This window comes from Phalacrocorax aristotelis, chromosome 4 (assembly GCF_949628215.1).
Source record: "Phalacrocorax aristotelis chromosome 4, bGulAri2.1, whole genome shotgun sequence".
Classification (NCBI taxonomy): domain Eukaryota; kingdom Metazoa; phylum Chordata; class Aves; order Suliformes; family Phalacrocoracidae; genus Phalacrocorax; species Phalacrocorax aristotelis.
In genome coordinates this window covers 8006897-8016910 of record NC_134279.1, presented here as the reverse complement: position 1 = coordinate 8016910, position 10014 = coordinate 8006897, and positions in this window count along the sequence as shown.

Below are 10014 nucleotides of genomic sequence, written 5' to 3'. Positions count from 1 at the left end.
TGGATTTTCCATCTGGCCTCAGAAGTTTTGGTAACATTAGGTTATGGTTTTCATATTCCTCCTTTCTCGCTGAGGAGGTTTTGCACAAGCCATTCCTCTTCTGTGTAGGCATAACAGGTGCAAGATGGTTATTCGATTGAAATTCTAGTATGTACATATTTTTAATTTTCAAGTTCTCCATCATTCTCTTTCCACTGCCTCACTGTAGCTCTGTAATTGATTTTCCTGTCAGCTCCATCACTGCCTTGGACTTCCAGCAGTGGCATTTGCTCCCAACTCTCTTACACACAGCTATCGGCTGTATTAAATACAGCACCCCCATGTCAACTTATCTGGTTGTGCTTGTTGGAACAGGGCTATGGCATTTATTCAGGGGTGTAAGGAATTGCTTTTGCAATCATGGCTTGGCAAACAGTAAACCAGGAAAGAACACCCAGATGAGAATGAGTCTGTCAGACTCATTTTCTTCTTGCTTTTAATGCTGAATTTATTATGTCAGCTTCTCAAGGAAGTGAAACATACAGATGTTTAATACTTAGCTGGAAACCAAAATTCATTTATGTTCCTGAGGTAAAATGAAAATTAAACAACAGAGTCTGCTTCACTTTTTACCATCCTCCACATCTTCTGCTGACCAAACCCACGTCTGGTCAGGGAAGCATGGTCCTGATAAAGCCACCTGGATTTGAAGGTTACTGAAAGAGAGTGGATATTTAATTGAAATAAAAATATTCTAGTTCTGTGAGACTAAATGACTCTGCTGGCCCCTTATGTCAAAGTGATGTTAGCCTAATTGAATATACAAGTTTCCTGCCTTCCCAACAGAGACATGCTCATAGAATCACCTTAGAGACTTTTTCCCTGTCTTTAGCATTACCTGTCACCTTTCACCCTATCTCTTGTTGTATCTTTCCAAGGATTATTAGCTTTCCAGGACAAGGTTTAGTTACTTTATCCCCTTCTTGTAGGACACCTTGCATGCTTTTGGGACCCTTGCAAATAAATAGTCAAGGTCGATGCTGTGTTACATTCTCCATGTAGATAGCAGGGCTGAGCAGGAGTCACTGTGTTTATGGTGGGACACACTGGGAAGGAGGGTGGTCCTCTGGGTGTCTGCTGGATCTCTGCTAACTTCTTTGGGTTGTACATATAGCTGAGGTATCATTATGTGCCACCCAGATAAAGTGGCCAGTATATCTTTGCTCAGGTATTTGTAACCTCAGTTGGCATCAGTGTATATTAGCAAACCAGAGTGACTTCTGAAGGTGGCAGGGCTTTTTATGAGCAGGTTCCCAGGCAGAAATGATTCTGAGGGAGGCAGAAAAATGAAAAAGATAACAGTTCTTACAGGAAGAAGGTTTTGCTCAAGGCTGAGCTCCTCCAAAGTGGTAGTGCATCATTCAGTCCCATTAATTCCTGCTCACAACTCTAAAATAAAATATTTCTTTGTTTCTTATACCAGTGCCAAAGCTGCTGCTTGAAATTGGTATAATAAATCATAATATAAGGAAAAATATCCTGTTCCATATATACTTCTCTTAAATGGCATATGATTAGGAACCAAATAGGAAAAAAAGATCATATTTCCTATCCCTTATCTGCAAAGGTCCTCACTCGGTTAAAATGAGTAACATTTCCATATGGACTCCAGCTGCTGAATGCATAACTGAAATAGAGATATAGGGCATAAATAACTAGCCAGATCATTTTCTAAAATGCAAACCATTAACATCCATAATTGGTCATGGGATAAACCTTGCAAAGGAAAAAAAAATAAAAAGTAGCACAAGAACTTTCAGAAACAGATTCAAGAAACAGGTTCTCCTTATATTTGTCTGCTAGTGGTTTTCCAGATAGGTGATGCCGCCGGGGTTCCTGCGGGGTGGGCAGGGCTCCCTGCTGCCGTGCCTTCAGCAGACCAGTGGAGAACACATCACATACCAAGAAAGAGAGCAAGGTGAGAAACAGAGCGTGCACCTCTCTCTCAAAGTCTTGCTCAGAGAGCTCAGCAGCTTGCAACATGTGATTCAAACATTCAGATCAAGTAGGTGTGCAGAGGCTTTGTCAGGAATGTTTTCTCATATCTTTCTGTGAAACTGAAATGCTTTCCAGATTCAGAGACCCTGCGCTCAGAAGAGGACACCTAAGTAAATTCTAGCATTTTTAACCAGTAACTTCACAGCATTAGCCATGCGAACACAACTTCAATTTGAGTTAGGAGAATGTATGGAGATGTATTGGGTTTATGACTATTTTACTGGAATTTCTTTTCAGTTATAGAATCCTTATATTGCCATATTCTATCATTGCAGATTTAGTGTTGAATGGTATAAAATCTTTTGATTTAAAGCTCTAACATGATTCTTCTAAAGCTATGATATCACCGATATATTATACCTTTTCATCATAACTGCTACATAATTCATAAAGCTATATAAATCAGATATTCACACTCAGATTCACTAAATGGAAAAATTCGTCCTTTCTACTGTCCTTTTTTAAAAATTAAATATTTCAAATTAGTTTCATCCTTCCCAAATCTAAGCATGGTTGGCCTATTTCAGAAAAGCTGTTATTTAAACTTGTGGCTGCCACACAGTGCTTGCCTATTTTTAGAATGAGAGACTGATTCCAGTACCTATGTGGTAACTGATGCTTTAATAGTAACCGCTACATAAAGCATTCAGGGTCTGCAAATAGCGGAAAAGTTTGTTTAGAAGTAAATGGGAAAAGTAGTATTTGTTAGTGCTATGAGGTAGTCTTCCAATGATAAATGACTTCAGACAACAATGATTATGCTGTAGAAGAGAATATATTTAGTGTAGTGAGGGAGAGTTACATTTCCAAGGTCAATATTTTCCCTTATGCTCTGTACAGAACCTGAAGAAATCTTTTGTGCGCACCCTGTAATTTAAAATTTGAAAGAAATGTTGACAGCAAGAAATGCATTTCTGCTGCCTTCTGGTTTTGCATGTCAGTTAATCTCTTTTAGCAATACAAAGTGTTTAAGGTGAGCGTCAGGCTCATTTTAGACCCTTCAATCTTCAGTTGAGGAAATCGTCACTGTTTGTTTTGGGTTTGACTGGTTTTACTAATTCACTTGGTCACTTGTTTGGAAACCAAATCGATACTTTTAAGGAACAGGCTGACACACATGATTAACAAAGTGCCAAAAAACAGATTTCTAACTACTGAAAGGGTGTACAGCTTTTTTGGAAGAAGAAACATGTGTACCTTGGCTTTAAAACATGTTCTTTTGATAGTTTTTTGATCCAGAAGGAATAAACATTACTTCATAACTGGCAGATCCACGTCATGATTATCTTTAAGAAATCACCTCTCCAGTCCTGCCACAGAAAAGCATGGCTGGGCAGATGGCAAGTTGTGAGAGCCTTTGATGAGAGGCCGATAGATGCTTATCCCTGCGGCCACAGCCAGATTTATGAGCATCGTATAGACAAACCTGAGAAAGCCTTCACCACCAGTAGAACAAGAAGGGTAGCTCTGTTTTGCTCCCAGAGCAAGGTGACTGAAAGCGGTATAATAAGCTGAATTCTGCTACATGCTGAGCAAGGCCTTCGCTGTTGAGTAATTAAGAGAACATGCAAAGAATATGTTTTCCTCAGTGAGATTAAGGGATCAGAGTCAATGCGTGCATGGGACAGACTTTCCTGCCACAGTGACCAGCCTGAGTCAGTCTTGCAAAACCTCACACACAGTCATGTCTTCATAATGCTCGATGGAATCTCATTCCTCCTGGAGTTAAACCCCTCAGGTTTGGGGCAGTTTTTGGTTGCAAAATAGTCACAGGCCTTTCACTGAGAAAGCTGTCTCCCTGTTCCTCCCAGGCATGGTCTGTGCACTGTCAGCCCCGGTGCAATGACAGACCACAAAAACTGCTTTGAGGCCTGAAGAGAGATTGTCCCCAAGATACTCATTATCAGACTGATTCAGGGCACCGCGCACAACCTCCAGCTTCAGAAGCAACCAGGGTGGCATATGTATGATATTTTTATGTACGAATATACACACATACATGTATATATACACACAAACGCACATATACATATATACAAACGTATTCGCTCTGGTTATTTAGCTGCTAATTGTATGATTATCAAAGGACAATGCATTAAATGAATCCCTTGTGTAAGCGCATTGTTTTTCATGAAGTTATACGAGCAATAATTAGGGCCCGTTCATTTCTCCCAGCTTTCCTATCTGATTAGGGAGAGAAAAGAAGTCCCCAGCCCAATTAAACATTCCAGCTGGGAGAAGCGTGAATTTCAGAGGCCATTCTTTTCTTGAACTTGGCTGTCTCTTCCTTAATTATAATAAACATATTAGTTACAATAGTTTGTTTTGGAAGGTAAACAGAAATAAAACATTATGAAAAGTGATACAGTAGCAGAGACCACAGCTATGTCTAACTCTGTCTGTGGATTCCCATAAATGTCAATATTTTCATTAGATGACTGGTGTTCTTACTGAAGTAGCCAGCGCTGTTCCAGTAATTCATTATTCAACTCTCGTTCTCCTTTGAATATGAGCTAACTCCTGCTGTTTGTGCCTCTAGTCCAATACGGTGGGTTGCTCACAGCGTCTGAAATACCCTCACATCAAGATCAGAAAACAAAAAAAATATTTTCCTCCAATCACAAGAAACCACGTTAGGAAAGGATTTCCAAAGCTTGTCTGTGCCATGTGGAAAGCAGCTTTTCCACTATCTGTGATTGACAGTGACAGCTTAGACCTGCCAAGTCCCTACCCATGACATTTGGTAGGCAATAGAGTTGCCCATGTTGTAGACACCCCAAATCCAGTGAGGTTGGATGTGTATGTCTTCATGAAGAGCAGGCAGCAGACGGCCCCAGGCAGGGCAGGGAGCTTGGTGGAAGCTGTTCCTGGAGTGCCATTCAGCAGCAGCACTGGCTTCGGTTCCCTTGGGAAAGGTGCACGGCCAGAGCTTGCGGCAACCTGGGACCTCACACGGAAATTGCCCGAGTGACTCCCCAACCCACAGCTGCTGGAGGTGTTTGTGAGCACCAGTTCAGTTGTTCTTCATGTGTTTTCTAAATGAAAGACCTATTTTCACTGGTATCAAACTATCTATGGTTTTGGTAGGCAGATGTTTTCTTATAAATGTCTTCTTATAAACGTAAGATTTTAAAAATACAATCTCATGATTAAGAAAAATGCACTCTTAAAACCTAATTACCTTTCCCTTCAAGATGTAATCAATTATAAATTCAGGAGTTCAAATATCAGTTCGATACAGTGTTAATATTTCTAGGAACCTGTAAACTCAAGTAACATCCCAAAAAAGCGTAACGTAGTCTAATTAAAATGTCCTTGGGAGTTAAAAAAAGGTCTAGAAAAATTGTGTTCATTTATACAATACCTGTAAATCTTGAAATTCATTCCTGTAACAATATGCAAGTAATAGAGTATATCATATGTATACGTCATATCACGTCTTGTCATGTCAGGAGATAGCTGGGTAGATGGTTAGGTTGATCAACTGATCAGTCATACAAGGGTCTGACAGAGCCTATTCTGTGTCACCAAGTTTCAGCTGCTGCAGGCAGTGCTGTCATGCATATCCATCCTCGTGCACATGCATCCTCTGAGCATGTTTGATGGAGTCGTGCATCAGCCCTGTGCATCTCTTCCTCCCGTTACCCTGTGGCATCTCTCATGGGTCAGATGTTTGCCTTCATTCTTGACGTATGTCCCAAATGCACCCATTTCATTTGCCAGAGGTACGGAACTATCAAGCTCCTTGATATAGCTCCTGACATTTGTTACAAATCCATTCCATTTCATATTTTCATTCCATTTAGCATTTCTGAGGCATTTTCTTTCAAAAGCTTTAAGTTGCCTGCCTGTGTGCCTCTGGGGGACATCCAGGTTTCGTATCCATATGCTCAGATGGAAATAACATTTCAGTTGAACATTCATAGTTTGGTCTATGAGTTGCTGGTTTGGCCTTTAAGATGTAGATTTTCAACAACCGAATCTTGTTTAAACTGGTAAATGCAGCTGCCGCCCTGCCAATTTGTGACCTTATTTCCTTCTGAATATCCCTATTGGCTTGCGTGTTTCTGCCAAGGTATGTAAATTGACCTATAGGTATTCCCTTGCCCTCTAAAGTAATTCTTCAGCTGGGAGTTGCTGAGGCTCTCATTAGATTGACTTTAGAAAACCGATTATGGATCCCATCTGTTTGTGATGAAGAATAATTTGTTGTGATCACATGGGGAAATGTTGTTACTTTTGTACCCTATAGCTGCTGCCATGATGGCGTTGGTGTTTGAGATTTCTGTCTGTTCAACACCTGTGCATGCTCCTAGCTCTCCTTCTCTGCTACCAGCTTCATGGGAAATGTCTGCAGCAACAATACCTGCATTTCTTCCATCTTGCTTAATTTAGGATAGTGGTATTAATAAGATGGTAGAGAAAATTATTCCAGTTTACCTGCAAAGTTGTTTGTTGATTTTTTCTGAATTATTTCTCTCTAACTTAAAAATAAAAGAAAGCTAGGCAAGCAAGAGTAAAAAACAAACAAAAAAAAAGAAAATGAAAAGAATATATTTATTTCTTATAGTCAGATATGAACTAGATTTGTAGCATTTGTACATCAGGCTGAATTTGTTACCTCTGAGTATCCAATGCAAACGTTTTGGTGTCTTTTGTCTGCAAAATAGCCCTTTTACCCACCACTGGAAAAAATACCAGTTTGTAGGCACAATCGTACCTGTGATGGGACCGGCACAGTTGTAAAACAAAAACTACCAACTTTTCAGAAGCAAAATATTCACAAGCTCCAAAACGCTGGACTAAAAGCTCTTTTCCTCGGTTGTTTTTCCCTCATTACAGCAAAAGTGGGTTTTGTTGAGTTTTAAATCCGTATTTCATTAAAAAGTAGCTAGAGAGGGTTTTGCATGGCCTGAGCTGAGACTCCTTTCTGACCTTTCCTACATGGTCAGTTTGTGCATGAGAGCTGGTTTCCTGTGCAAACTTTTGACTTTCTAAAACACCATGATCTGCACATGCTGCTGCAATGGTGTGTGCAAGGACTGCGTGTGGCAAGGGGTCATGCACCAAAAATGTATATGTGAGTGTTTTATTTTCAGGTCTTCTTCGTATCGAACTGCACAAAGAGATCAATAAGAGCCCCAGGTTCATTATCATTCCATTATCATAAGCCTTGTTTTATACATTCTGTTATGTTTCCTATTGCTCAATTCCTTCACTAAATACAGAAAATATTTTCCTTACTTGTCATCTTAATACAAACTTTCCCAGGAACTTTTATCATTTTTTCTTGCTCTTTCTGGATATTTGCAGTTGCTATGTAACTGAGATAAGAATCAAAATCAACCGATCTATTCAGAATATTTTATGCTTAGATGTGTAGGTGCATGTATGGATGTATATAATATAGAATGAGATATGAAAGTTATATATTTTACATACTTTTGTTAACATAGCTAAAACAAGTTATGCAGAACATGCAGTGCGGTGTTTTGAAAACAGTCTTTATCCATCAGCTGGTGTTCTTGAGTATACACAAAAAAGCTGCAGTCACTCAGTGACTGGACTCCAGATTCACACCGCTGGCATCCAGACCAGAATTTGGCTCAGTAATGGCAGTTTTATACACAGTCTGTGCACCTAAGAAGTTGAAATTATGTTTTTTACATTTGCTTTATTTTGCACTAATTGATGTTAGTCTTTTCTCGTTATAGTGACGCTTGCACTGACCCAATACCCTCACAACTGTGTCTCCAGTAGTATATTAAGGACCATAAACCATGGCCTTTCTTAGTTTTTGGCAAAAAAGTCCATGCACTTCTTAGGCTTGATGGGCACCCCCAAATGCCAGCTACCATTTGAAAAAAATGCGTGTCCAAAGCAGCAAACCGGTGTCTTCACCACCTTGAGCCAAACACTACTGCTGGTGTTTGTGGGATGAGGGAGGTGAGGATGTCAGGCACCGCTGGAGCCCCTTGGGTGCCCCTGCCCTCCCCAGCTCAGCCAGCAGAGCTGGGGCTCCCCAGGGACCTGTGGAGCTCTGGGAGACAGCTCCTGTCCTGCATGGTCGGTGGGTAGAGGTGACTCATTAAAGCCTGAGTGTGTGTTATGTGGTTGCCAAGACAACAAGATAATTAAAGTAATTGCCTTTGCAAATTCTCATGTTGATATTCAGCACATAAGCCTACCTGTCACTGGGCAACCTGAGGCATGCACGCTGTAGCCGTTTTTCTGGAAACAAAAAATGTCTTCTCAGTATGGGCAGTGCATATTCTCGCAAGAGTTTGGGGTTTTTTTTTCCTTTTCCATTTCACAGGGCACAATGGTTTTTTTCAAGGTAAGTCAATTTTTGCCTTGGGTACCCCTCTGAGACTTGTAGATATAGCAGCTGCAGATCTGGTTCTCTCCTTACATTTAAATAAACATTCCTGTCCTGACTGGCAAAACCCCTGTCTCTGGTTTCTGCAGTACCTGCATAGGCAGGGCTGTTAATGCTACTGCGTAAATGCTGATGCTATCAGCCAAATCTGCTCCGAGAGAAAATGCAGTAGAAAACCCTACCCTGTCGATAACAGCAAATGTGCAGACGCTTCGAAAATGTCCAAATTAGCAGTTGGTAACCAAGATTGCTTCGGCAAACAGCTGAGTCTCATCTCAGCCGATGATAACAAGGCACGTTTCTGCTCGTGCCTGTTTGGGGAGGTTTGTTTTCCTGCAAACCAGAGCCATGGGCTCGGCGGTCAGACGTCCCTGCACAGCCCCGCTGCCCTGCGCTCCTCGCTTCCTCAGCAGCCCCACGATCCCCGTGGATGCCACGGGGAAGGTTTTGGTCTGTTTTCAGTACACGTTGACGGATCTGTGCTGGGTATTTCACTGGAACTAGGAGTATTCATTTCAATCATGACCTAAGGCAAATTTGAATGCAGGCTTCCAGAAGTGTTAAAACAGTATAGACAGAGTTTAATGGGCCAGACTCCAAGCTCTATAAATTTAACTATTCCCATATATCCAGTGTAACTTAGAAGTTGATTAAAACATGTGTGAATTGATTCCTGTAGACTGACACTTCACGGGTGGCTTTAGACTGAGAAATTATCTGGTTTTGCTTTATAAAGTGTCCTGTATCTCATATGTATGGCCTGGAAGTTCTTTTAGAAAATCTCTGAAGCTGCTGATCTGCTGGACGAGCTGAGCTGACGGTTTGGCCTGGAGGCAAGAGACAGATTATTATGCTCCTTTTATCGCTTGAAGGTTGCAGAAAACTCAAGCAATATGGCCATGAAGAGAGAGCAAGAACCACCAGAAAAGAAGGGCCCGTCACTGCCCCTTTGAATGAAAATTAATTCCAGCCTCAGACTTTGACAAGTGCAGTAATTTTAACAAGATGGTCCAGAATGGTTCTGGAGACACCAGAATGGTTCCTCACTGATGGAAGCACACCCATACCGATAACCTTAAAAAGGAACAGACCCTTTTCCCCCCACGTTAAACCTACCCCAAACGCTCCTTCGCTCCCAGAGAGAGAACCCAGGTTTCAGGGGAAACTTACACCTATGCACATCTGCTGATGCAATAGCGTGACCTCCTGCGAAGCTCTTATGTCACTGGCTCCTGCTGAAGAGGTTGCAGAGGAAGATTATAGCATTCTTGGCAAGGCATCATGGAGCCAATCTTGATTGTTTTCTAGGCCACCACTAGAAAATCTTCATAAACTGCTCCATTGTCCCATGCCAGTAAAGATGTCAGCCAGAGCTATCACCTTCTCCCTATTACCAGTTGCCTCTTACCTGTTATCTTTAATAGCAGTTGCTAATGTTACAAGCAAAGATAACTGATACACTCCTAAATAAGATTCCTAGAAACTTGATTTTGATAATAGAAGAATAAGGAAAGGTGTATAGTTTCAGCAAAAGTTTACAGTGTGCGTTTCATTATCCTTGCAGGGAGGCTATTTCCACTCCTCTCTGGTGCTGTGCA